Here is a 10,263-nt window from a genome sequence, read left to right as displayed (position 1 = left end):
GCCTCAGGACTTAGAATGGGATTAACCCAGGGAGGGAACAGTGCTAGCGGTGGCCAAGTACCTGACCTCATCCTCAGGAATCAAAGTTTAAGGAAACAGATGTTATCTCCCCCAAAGAGTCTGAGGCAGCTGGACGTCAGAGTCCACCACTGTCCAACTTGGCAATGGACCACAAGGGAAAACTTGAAAGTGAAGGCGTAGATCTGAACAGGGAAAAAAAATAATGGTAACCAAAAATGGCGCTGCCATGATATGAGCTTTGCGAACAAGTGGAGTATTCGATGAATGGAAGCCGCTGTCACTGAAGAAGAGGATGGGGGTGGAGATGGGTTAACACCTGCATGACACAGGTGTGGCAGGAGCAGTGAGTCCAGTTAAGAAGCTTCGGCTGGAAGCAGGGAGAGTGTGCAACGGAGATTGCTCAGGTTCGTATGAAGGCAAAGCTGCAGATGGGGGAGAACATGAAAAGAGCAGATCACTGGAAACAGAGCTCCTCTAGATGAAGGAAAATAAGCTTGAAAACCAAAGCCCACGTTAGAGGTAAAGATGCTGCTCTGTGAGCCAAAACCTTAGCCTTTTCAACCACCTGAAGGAAACAGTGACCACGGAAAACCACAGTCACATCCTACCACCTCTTAAGAGAGGATGGAGAAAATTTCCACTGAGACTTTCGCAAAAAGAGAGAACTTTCTGCAAAAAAAAAAGTAAAAAGTTCATGCACGTATCCTGCTTTTCTTGACATGCGTACAAACTGCCATTCTGGTGATAAAAGATGACAACACAAGACACTTCACAGTGTAATCAAGAGTGCATAGGATCTATTCTAATTATTGGTTCTAACCTGTAAAGAAGCAACCCGTAGATGTGACAATTTCACAGTCACCAATACATAATTCTTTCTAATAATGGAATAGAGGCTCATGCATTGAAATTTTTAAATGTTTCACTACACACAACACACACACACACACACACACACACACACACACACACACACACAAAGCTGTGCCCTCCTGTTGACAACCTTACAGATGGTCTCCTGCTTTGCGTTTCTTGCCTCAGTAGAGACGCTTTCATTTTGCTTTCTACTAAGGCAATCTTCTCTCTTTCGAGCAGTCTGCTGCCATCTCTCTGTCAATCACTGTCTTCGTGTGGATCCTGCATCGTCTTTGGTCTGCTTCACAATTTCAGCTGTGAAATCCTCTGATGAGGGGAAGGGGGAAGGGGAACCTGTACCCCAGCCTCTCTGTCCACCATGCCTCTCCACCTCAATGTGACTGAGACGGAGAGAAAATGTGACTGAGATGGAGAGAGCCGGGCTAGATTTTCACCTTAAGACTATCACCCTGGGAATGGGGGAGAGGAGTGATAATAGTGGTCATTGACTAACGGTAGCAGATCAGTGATGAATACAAACTTCTATCCTCGAAACTAGGCAGCATGGGTGGGCTGTGGCTCAGTGGTAGAGGATTTGCTTAGCATGGGCAAGGTCCTGGGTTTGATCCCTAGAAGTACAGGGAGAGAGAGAATTGACAAGTTAGGCACAAACCTGATTATCTATTTTGAATAAGAAAATAAATCACAACAAACTACAAGCTTCCCAGTGACACATACCACTAATATTATAAAATCCTGAAAAATACCATATTTTTAGCAATTAGCACACGGATGCCAATCTATATATAATAATTTTTCCTATATTATTTCCTACTTTTAGTCTCCTCTTCCTACAATAATGAGCTGGTAATGTTATCTTCCTCAGAAAGAAAAGAAAGAGAGGTCAGACTCTCTGAACTGTTTCACACTGTTGTGGTGGAGTAAGTTTCTTTCAGCTTCCCAGTTCCGTTATTGGCAATGCCATCTCGATTTTTATGATTGTTGGCAAATTCGAGAAATCTTTTGTCAAGTTTGCTTTACATGCGGGCTGTGAGATTTCAGAGCATTTACAAAGTTTTCTTGTGAGATACTGTTTGGATAGACAGTATCCAAGAACCAGGGTCTTGGAAGAGCCCCATTAAAGTGAGAGGTCCCAAGTTTAAATGCTATTAGCTGCTCCATAAATTCACATCTAAATGGCTTCCAGGATCCTTCCTGGTCAGTCTCTAGGTGCCCTCTAACTCAGTATCAGGTCCTTCTTATTCAGTTTTCTCCCGTCTCTCTGCCTTCCATCATTTTACCTAATGTTCATGTTTTCTTCCCATTTCCAAGCTTTTGCACAGGCTGATCCTGCTGCCTGGAATTTCCTTCCTACTGCTTCCTACCTGCCTCTTTCCATCTCACTAACTTCTTCAGACCCCCTGCAATCTAACCATTATTCATTCTGAGCATCTTCCCTCGCTATGTCAAGTGCCCTGTCCTAAGCTCTCTCAAAACCCCAGCTGCAGTTCACATGCTGTTGCCAGATGACCTAATTAGTCTCTCTGTCCTGAGAGAGCACGGGGAAATGGGGACCATATCTGGTTTCATTCTACCCTAGCACCTCGTTCATGAATGGGCTCATAGCAGAAGTTCAGTAAATACTGATTGATTGAGTCTGGTTGACTGAAGAAAAGACATTAAATTGAAATTAATCAGTGATCGCCCCTTTCCTGCAAGGGAACAAATAATCAAAAAAACAAGCTTTGGTTTTCCCTTTAGGCTTCATTTCACCTGAGTTGACAGTCTGTTGGTGAATCACAGCTCTCTGGCCAGTCTGTATAAAAATATCTGCATTCTCAAACATGCCCTTTGCATTTTGAGAAACCACAGATGTTGCTATAAATACTAAAATAAATCAAAATCTGAAATCTGAAGTGAAAAGAAATATGGATGAAATGATTAATAAAATACTTCAGGAAAGGATACAGATGAAGCACAGCTTTGGGAAGATGTTGAGGTTGGGCAGCTGTGTTTTTCCAAAAGATCAAATATCCCTTGCCCCATCTTAACATGCTAGTCCAGACTCCACAACGGGAATATACCTTGGCCTGTGTGTGTGGTGAGAACACTGGCTTCTCAAAGAGACTCCTACTCAGCTTAACTGTGTGTCCTGTTTCCACCATCAGAGGGAGGTTCCTTTTCATTAGACGCGGTACTTGGAAGACTGATAGACTCTTGGGTTCTTGGGCACCACGCAACTCTGCACTGGGGCCCAGCCAGAACCAGAATCCAAACACAGGCCAATCTGCCACCAAAATCAAGACCCTTTCGTCACAGCCTATCTCTTAAGGAATAGATGCATGTTGGAACCTGAAAAGGCAGCAGTGCTCACAATCTGACTTCTGGTGGGGTATCCCCTAGTGGCTACTCAAACCTCATCTCCTCTAAATTCTTTCCAGAATGACACTGGGATTGGAACAGCCTCAGTAACAACCATGGAGTGATGATCTCCAAGAATATGGAGTGAGGAGTGAACAGTCTCTGGGATGTAATTTATGTGCAAAGCAAGATGGAGAAGAAGAAAATAGTGTGCCTTGATTTGGGTTACCCAGAAGTAGAATAAAAGATAAACATTTTTGTGTACAAATAGTTTATTTGAAGTAAGCACAGAAAATGGGTAAAGTTGTAAGAAGGTAAGATGGGAGAAGGAAAAGCAGCCAATGTGTGTTTTCAAGCAAGTTTTCACTGTGAGTAATTAAGTTGAATATTACGTTGATGTCAATGCAGAATGAACTGTCTTGTGGGTTTGACTTTAGTACCACATACATTTACAATTATAAAATGTGTAAAATATAAAATGATTTAAAGTTAGTTTTATACATGAATGCATATTAATTGCACATAAAATTGCACTTTTCTAGAGATAATTTAAAAGACAATCCTTATAAAATTAAAGTACAATTAAATCAATGAATAATCTATGGGTTGAGTCCATGGGTTGAGCACACAGATAAAACTATGTCAAGTGATTTTTAAGATTCAGGAATATGACTGGACATCCCTAATGGGATATGCCCAGCCTAAATGAATCATGAAGAAAAAATATAAATCCTGAAGCTGTTTTCAGTAATCATATCGTAGGGGTAGTGTGGGTATTGCTCCTCTGAGACAGTTGAATGTGTTCAGTGTCGTAAAACAAATGCAATTGCCTTCAGGAACTGCGACGTTCAACAGAAGGAGCAGAAAATATAGATGTAAGATCAAAGAAAGTAAGTAAAAATATCATAGCTTTTTAAATTTGGAGCATCAATATAAACTTAAGATCTGTTTCCTTTTTTAAACAAAATGTGGATTTCCTACGTGTATCCATGAAAAAACCCTAAGAACAATGGCAAATCCAGTAGCCACGGACACCTCAAAACCCAAACTATGGTCCTGTAAACGTCATTCTCCAAAGAAACAAGGCTGAGTCCAGACTTGAAAGACAAAACGTACAAGATGAGTCTGGAACACACTGTCAAACCACACATCAAGAAACTATCAGAAACCACACGATCATGTGAAAAAAAAAATCATTCAAGAGTCAACTCAAACACAGGAGAATCTGGATCTCAATCAGAACAACAGCTGAAAAAAAAAAAAAAACAAAATCAAGAACCTTAAAATCCATGAGTGGAAAAGGATAGTAATCATAAAATAAGCTCGATGATGTCCTGCATAGACCACTAGAGAATGAACCCACTCATCACTTTGTAAACTAGAAAGTCCAGGGAAAGAATCAAGTAGTAACTGTGCCTTTCTGATATAAAACATATTCCAGGATGACAAATTAGTTGATAAGGGGAAGATTTTCTTTAAAATGTGATTCAGAGAACAAGTGGAAAAGGAATGGCAAAATTAAAATTATCATTGGTTAAAACGCACACCTGTGGTTATTAGTATCAGGAGAGTCAACTGGACTTTCTAACAGAAATACACAGTACCAGCCACGGAAGTATTCTTGCCAAACAGCCAAACCTGAATCTGATCAAACTCTTGATCTACCTACTAATTTACAGGAAATACCAAGGTCAAAGGAACATGTTAAACCCCACTATTAAGCTGCAACCACCAGGATGCAGACCATGGGAAATTCTTTAAGACCAACAATGCAGTTTTTTCAGTGAATAAGTATCAAGGGGAATAGTAAAAGATAAGGGAATTTAAAATCTATCAACCAGTTACAATATATTGACCTTCTTTGAATCCTGGGTTGAACAAATAAGGTATTTTCAAAATTACATAATAAAATTGGGAAATTTGATCAGGTTGGATAATAAAGAACTATTATCTGGGAGATTATAATCAAAGTACTTTTTTGTTTTTAAAAATAATCTCTGAACTTGAAACTGCTGTATTTAGAGGTGAAATGATGTAATGATATGATACTTGAGATTTGCTTCAAAATAATATGGGATGAGAAAGGCAGAAGGAAGAAAGATCAGTCAATAGTAATTTTTTAAAACGAGGCAAAGAGTATCCAAAGGTCTAGTATACTATCCTGTCTACCTGATCTCTGCTTAATATTTTTTCATAATAACAGTTAAACTAACACACAGTAACATTTAAAAACAGTTGCCGACTTTGCATGGAGGGGAAGAAGGGCTGAAACTGAGCTCAGAAAAGGAAGTCTAGAGAATAAAACCTCTTCTTCTAAGCAGATTCAATGCTTTCCAACACCGTGAAGACCTCACGGAGTTGCCTAATGAGGGACTGGAGAGGCTGACCCTTGGCCTTAGGCAGGTCACCCAGCTGTGTTGCTAGGTTACACAGAGGTGGTCCAGTATTCCCACCTGATGAGCAGGCATCACAGTGGAAACCACTTCATTCATGGTAGAGAGAACTAGACAAGCTGGTGCATGGACAGTGTTCCTGGCTCATAGAACAAAATTATTCACTGGTAACTAGGACCTTCATCTTCCCAATGAGACTCCATGACCTAAGCAGGTGATGTGGGCACAGTGACTTAGACACAAACTCTGGACCTGTCCACATCTCCCATCCGTCATCATTGGTACCTCCTGTTACATGTGTCAGTTGGAAAAAGGAATGAAGCGTCCATCTCAAACACTGATTTTCCAGATCCTTCTCTCTTGTGCTCTTTTCCTTTCTCCCTCCCTCCCTACACCCTCTTCTTGTCTTCCTTTCCCCTGTTTTTCCTTCTTTCCCCAAAGCAGCACTTTCCACTGTGACAAGTGAAGCAAGAGTCTAAGCAATAATTTAACTCCTTGCTTCCTACTTAAAAATCCCCCTAATTACTGGGTAATGGGTCCACAGAGGCAGCTAGGCTGGGTGAGCTCTGCCCTGCAGGCACAGCTATAGTTCATCTGTCCGCTCCCTAATAGCACTTTAAAGTTCACCCTTATAAACATGTCATGGAGCCAGTAATTGAGTGACTGGTCATTAGGTTCCACGCGTGGTACCTGTGGGTCACCGATCACTCAAGGGTGATGGATCTTTCTCCAATACCTTTTGGCTGAGCCTGCCTCAGAGCTTTCTATTACCCCTGAGCAGAACAGGACTCTCTGGGAAGACTAGAGCGAGCCCCAGTGGACCGTCTCAACCACAGCCACCATCAGCGAGGACCAGACAGAACACTCGGGCCTCTTCCTTCATTCACTGCCTTCCCCGGCAGCCACTTCTGGGACACTCTTCTAGGACACACTCATGCTAAAAGAATCCATGAGGCAGTGAAGATTCAGGGCAAGAATAATTGCACCGTGGAGTTAAAGTCTATTTGGGAATAGAGGCACTGCTGTAAGACCAGTAAAAAAGGATTGTAGCTTCGTGTTAGTAAATGCATCTTAATGAACTAGGAAACAATTACCTCTGGGCTGTATCCTTGAGTAAGTTGTTTCTGGATCTCCTCATTCATGAAATAGCCATGATAGTACCTCTTCTCTTCTAGGGTTCTGCTCAAGATTATCTGAGATAACACATATTAAAGTGCCCAATAGTGCCCAGCACCCAGTAGATAATCAACAAATGCTACTTCACGCTAAATAAACCTACTGTTTCTCTCTGCTTTCATCAGAAGTGTTTTCTTTCTTTTTTCTCCACCCCTTGGTGATGATGGAGGCAGAATAACAGAGTGACTAGGGTTCAGGTTCTGAAGTTGGAAAGACTAGAATCAGATTCTTACTCTTCCATTTGATCCCTACATGGGATGACCAAGGCAATTTATTTAACCTCTGTGAGTCTCAAATTCCTGCTCCATAAAATGGGAACATTGAAAGTAGCCAGTAGCTACCACATAGAGTTAGTATAGAGATTAGATAAACTAACCCATGTAAAATATTCGGTGTAGCCATTGGTAAGCAATGGGAGATAATCTCTAGATCAGTATTAGCTTTTATGGGAACAATGTTTAAGGTAATAAGAAAAAAGAATCTTTATTCATGCCCCACCTTTAAATATTATATTCTTCAGTTTAAATTGTCAAGGAGTTTCAACTTTTTAAAAATTTAAGTGTATCTTCAATTATCCCTTCATCAAAGAGTTGAAGCCCATTTGAGGGAATGGGGCTCGGATTAGGAAACTGCAAATCCATCACTTGGTTGGTGCCAAAATTGAATTCATGTCTTGTGTGGTGCCATTCTGAGTGTTATGGAGCAGAAATGCTGCTACATGGGTCTGAGAAGGAAAATACAGGTGAGGTCGAGGGAAGAACCCAGGAGAGGTGAGACTAGTCAGGGCTATAAGACCCCCGGCAGGAAGGCAGGTGAGGGTGAGTTGGGGAAGGAAGCGTCCAGGTGAAGCCACAGAAGCAGAGACATGAGGCATCACAATTCCAGGAGGGCATGAGAGCCTGGCCAGCTGACCTACTGCTAGGAAGGAGTGAATAAGTAATTCAAAAAGCAAAAAAAAAAAACGTTGCATGAAAGTCTGTTCTGTGACAAGGATGAGGTTAAGTATCTTACAAATTCCATACTAACCTTATTGCCATTTGTAGAAAACTCTTTCACTTTAACTCCTAAGATAGCTGGATGGCCTGCACGTCCAGATTATTTTTGCTGGATACTCCTAGCTACCTACCTGACTCCAGGTTTGGGTTCTTGAACACGGAGGAACAAAGAGGTCTCACCAAGTGGCCAACAATCCAGCTTAGACAGCATCGGTGTCTTCATCCGCATGCCAGGATCTGTGTGATGGCCTCAGGGACTATTTCATTTTGCTTTTATTATATTATACACCAAGTGATAAAAGGGGAAAAGATAAATATTGATACTAACAGTAAGAAATGCAAGTCTCCGAAAGGTCCCGCAATGGAAACAAAGATGGAATTATTTAGGCATTTCCCAAATTGCAAATCTTCCATCTCAAGTACCCAATGGCCTTAGGTCAGTCAACACTGTGTTCAACTGTGAAAGAAAGGATCAAAATGCATTTAACAAATATTTATAGAGAGCTGACTGCAGGGCAGGCACTGCTTCAAGCAAATTCTAAATATTAACTCATTTACAATTAAAGAAATTCATAAAAAGTAAAGAAGCAAATTAGATAAATGCAAGTTGAAGAACAATTTACAAAATAAGTAGCCTTTTTTGAAAACCATTGGGGCCAGTTAAAGACAAAGATGGACCCAGGAACTATGGCAGTCTAAAGGAGGCCAAAGACATGACAGTGAACAAGTGAACACCTTTGTTTGGATCCCAGATCTCAAACTTTTTTTTTTTTTGCTAGATAGGACATTAAATTGACAATTGGCAGACTTTGAAAGTCTGTAGATTACTTAATCATACTGTATCAGCACTAGCTGATTTTTCTATTTCAATAACTTTTTCAAGATTATGAAAGAGAATGTCTTTGCTTTTTGAAAATCCACAGTATTAGACTAAGAACTAAGGTGTCATGTTCACTTCTTACTCAGAAGAAATGGTTTATAAAATAATAAAATGTATAAATATAGAGAAAACATGATAAAGTAAACACAAAAAAATATTTACATTTAGGGAGCCTGAGCAAAGAGAGATAAGAATTATTTATATTGTTCTTGCATTTTTTTTTCTGTCGGAAATTATTGGACAAAGCATTTTCAAATCATACAAAGTACATCATCAAAAAATGTCTAAATGATATGATATGATTTTAAATCTTAGAAAACAGTTTTCTTGTTGGGACAAAACCCCACTTAAAAGTTAAATCTACTGAATGTCAACAAATGAGCAAATGAACTAAATAGACACTTCTCAAAAGAAGAAATACAAATGGCCAGCAAATATATTTTAAAAAGTTCAACATCCTTAGCATTTAAGGAAATGCAAATCAAAACTTCACTAAGATTTCATCTCATTTGGGTTAGAATGGCAGTCATCAAGAATACAAACAATAACAAATGCTGGAGAGGATTTGGGGGAAAACAAACACTTTTACACTGTTTATAGGATTGTAAATTAGTACAATCACTATGGAAATCAGAAGACTGTGAATGAAACTACCATATGACCCAGCTACAGCTCCTCAGTATTTATCCTAAAGAATTAAAGTCATCCATCATACTACAGTGACACATGCATAGACATGTTTATAGCAGCACAATTCACAGTAGTCAAACTATGACCAGCCTCAGTGTTCATCAATAGACGAGTGGTTAAAGGAAATGTGATATATATATATATATATATATATATATATATATATATATATATATATATAGTTGAAATTATGTCATTTGTAGGAAAATGAATTACTTTAAGAGCATGATACTAAGCAAAATTAGCCAAACTCAGAAAGACAAGGGTTGTATGTTTTCTTTCATTTGTGTAAGCTGGAGAGAAAAAAAGGAAAAAGAAAGATGGTGGACATGCTTATTAAAATAGAAGAGAGGTAGGTAAGTAGAGAAGAAGAAATGGATAGGGGTAGGGGAAGGGGACATACTAGGGAATGATATTGACCAGATTATATTGCTATATCATATGCATGTATGAATACACAGTGTGGAATTTGACTATTATGTATAATTATAATGTACAAATAAAAATGGAAAAATTTTTGAATTTATTGGGTGACTTTTGAAAATTCAATATTTGTATATGTCTATAGGCAGGTATTAAGAAAAAAGCAGGAGAGAGCTTTGACAGTGAAATTCTTCCATAACAATTCAAGTAGGAGATGAGATTGTCCTGAACTAACAGGACAAATGATAGACTTTTAGGGTATTTCTAATCTCCCTGAATAAAACAGACCTAACACTTTTTCTCACTTCCTCAGATGGTGTATCTGATTAAAGAATAGCACCCAAAAGAAATATAAACACCATGAAGACATTTATGAATTAATGGCGTGATTACCTTGCATGATCCTATTCACTGTTTGAAAAATGGTTGAGGATCCTCACAATGCCTAGGGCAAGAAGGACATGGAACA

This window comes from Ictidomys tridecemlineatus, chromosome 5, assembly GCF_052094955.1.
Source record: "Ictidomys tridecemlineatus isolate mIctTri1 chromosome 5, mIctTri1.hap1, whole genome shotgun sequence".
Lineage (NCBI taxonomy): Eukaryota > Metazoa > Chordata > Mammalia > Rodentia > Sciuridae > Ictidomys > Ictidomys tridecemlineatus.
Note: the sequence above shows the minus strand (reverse complement) of the source record.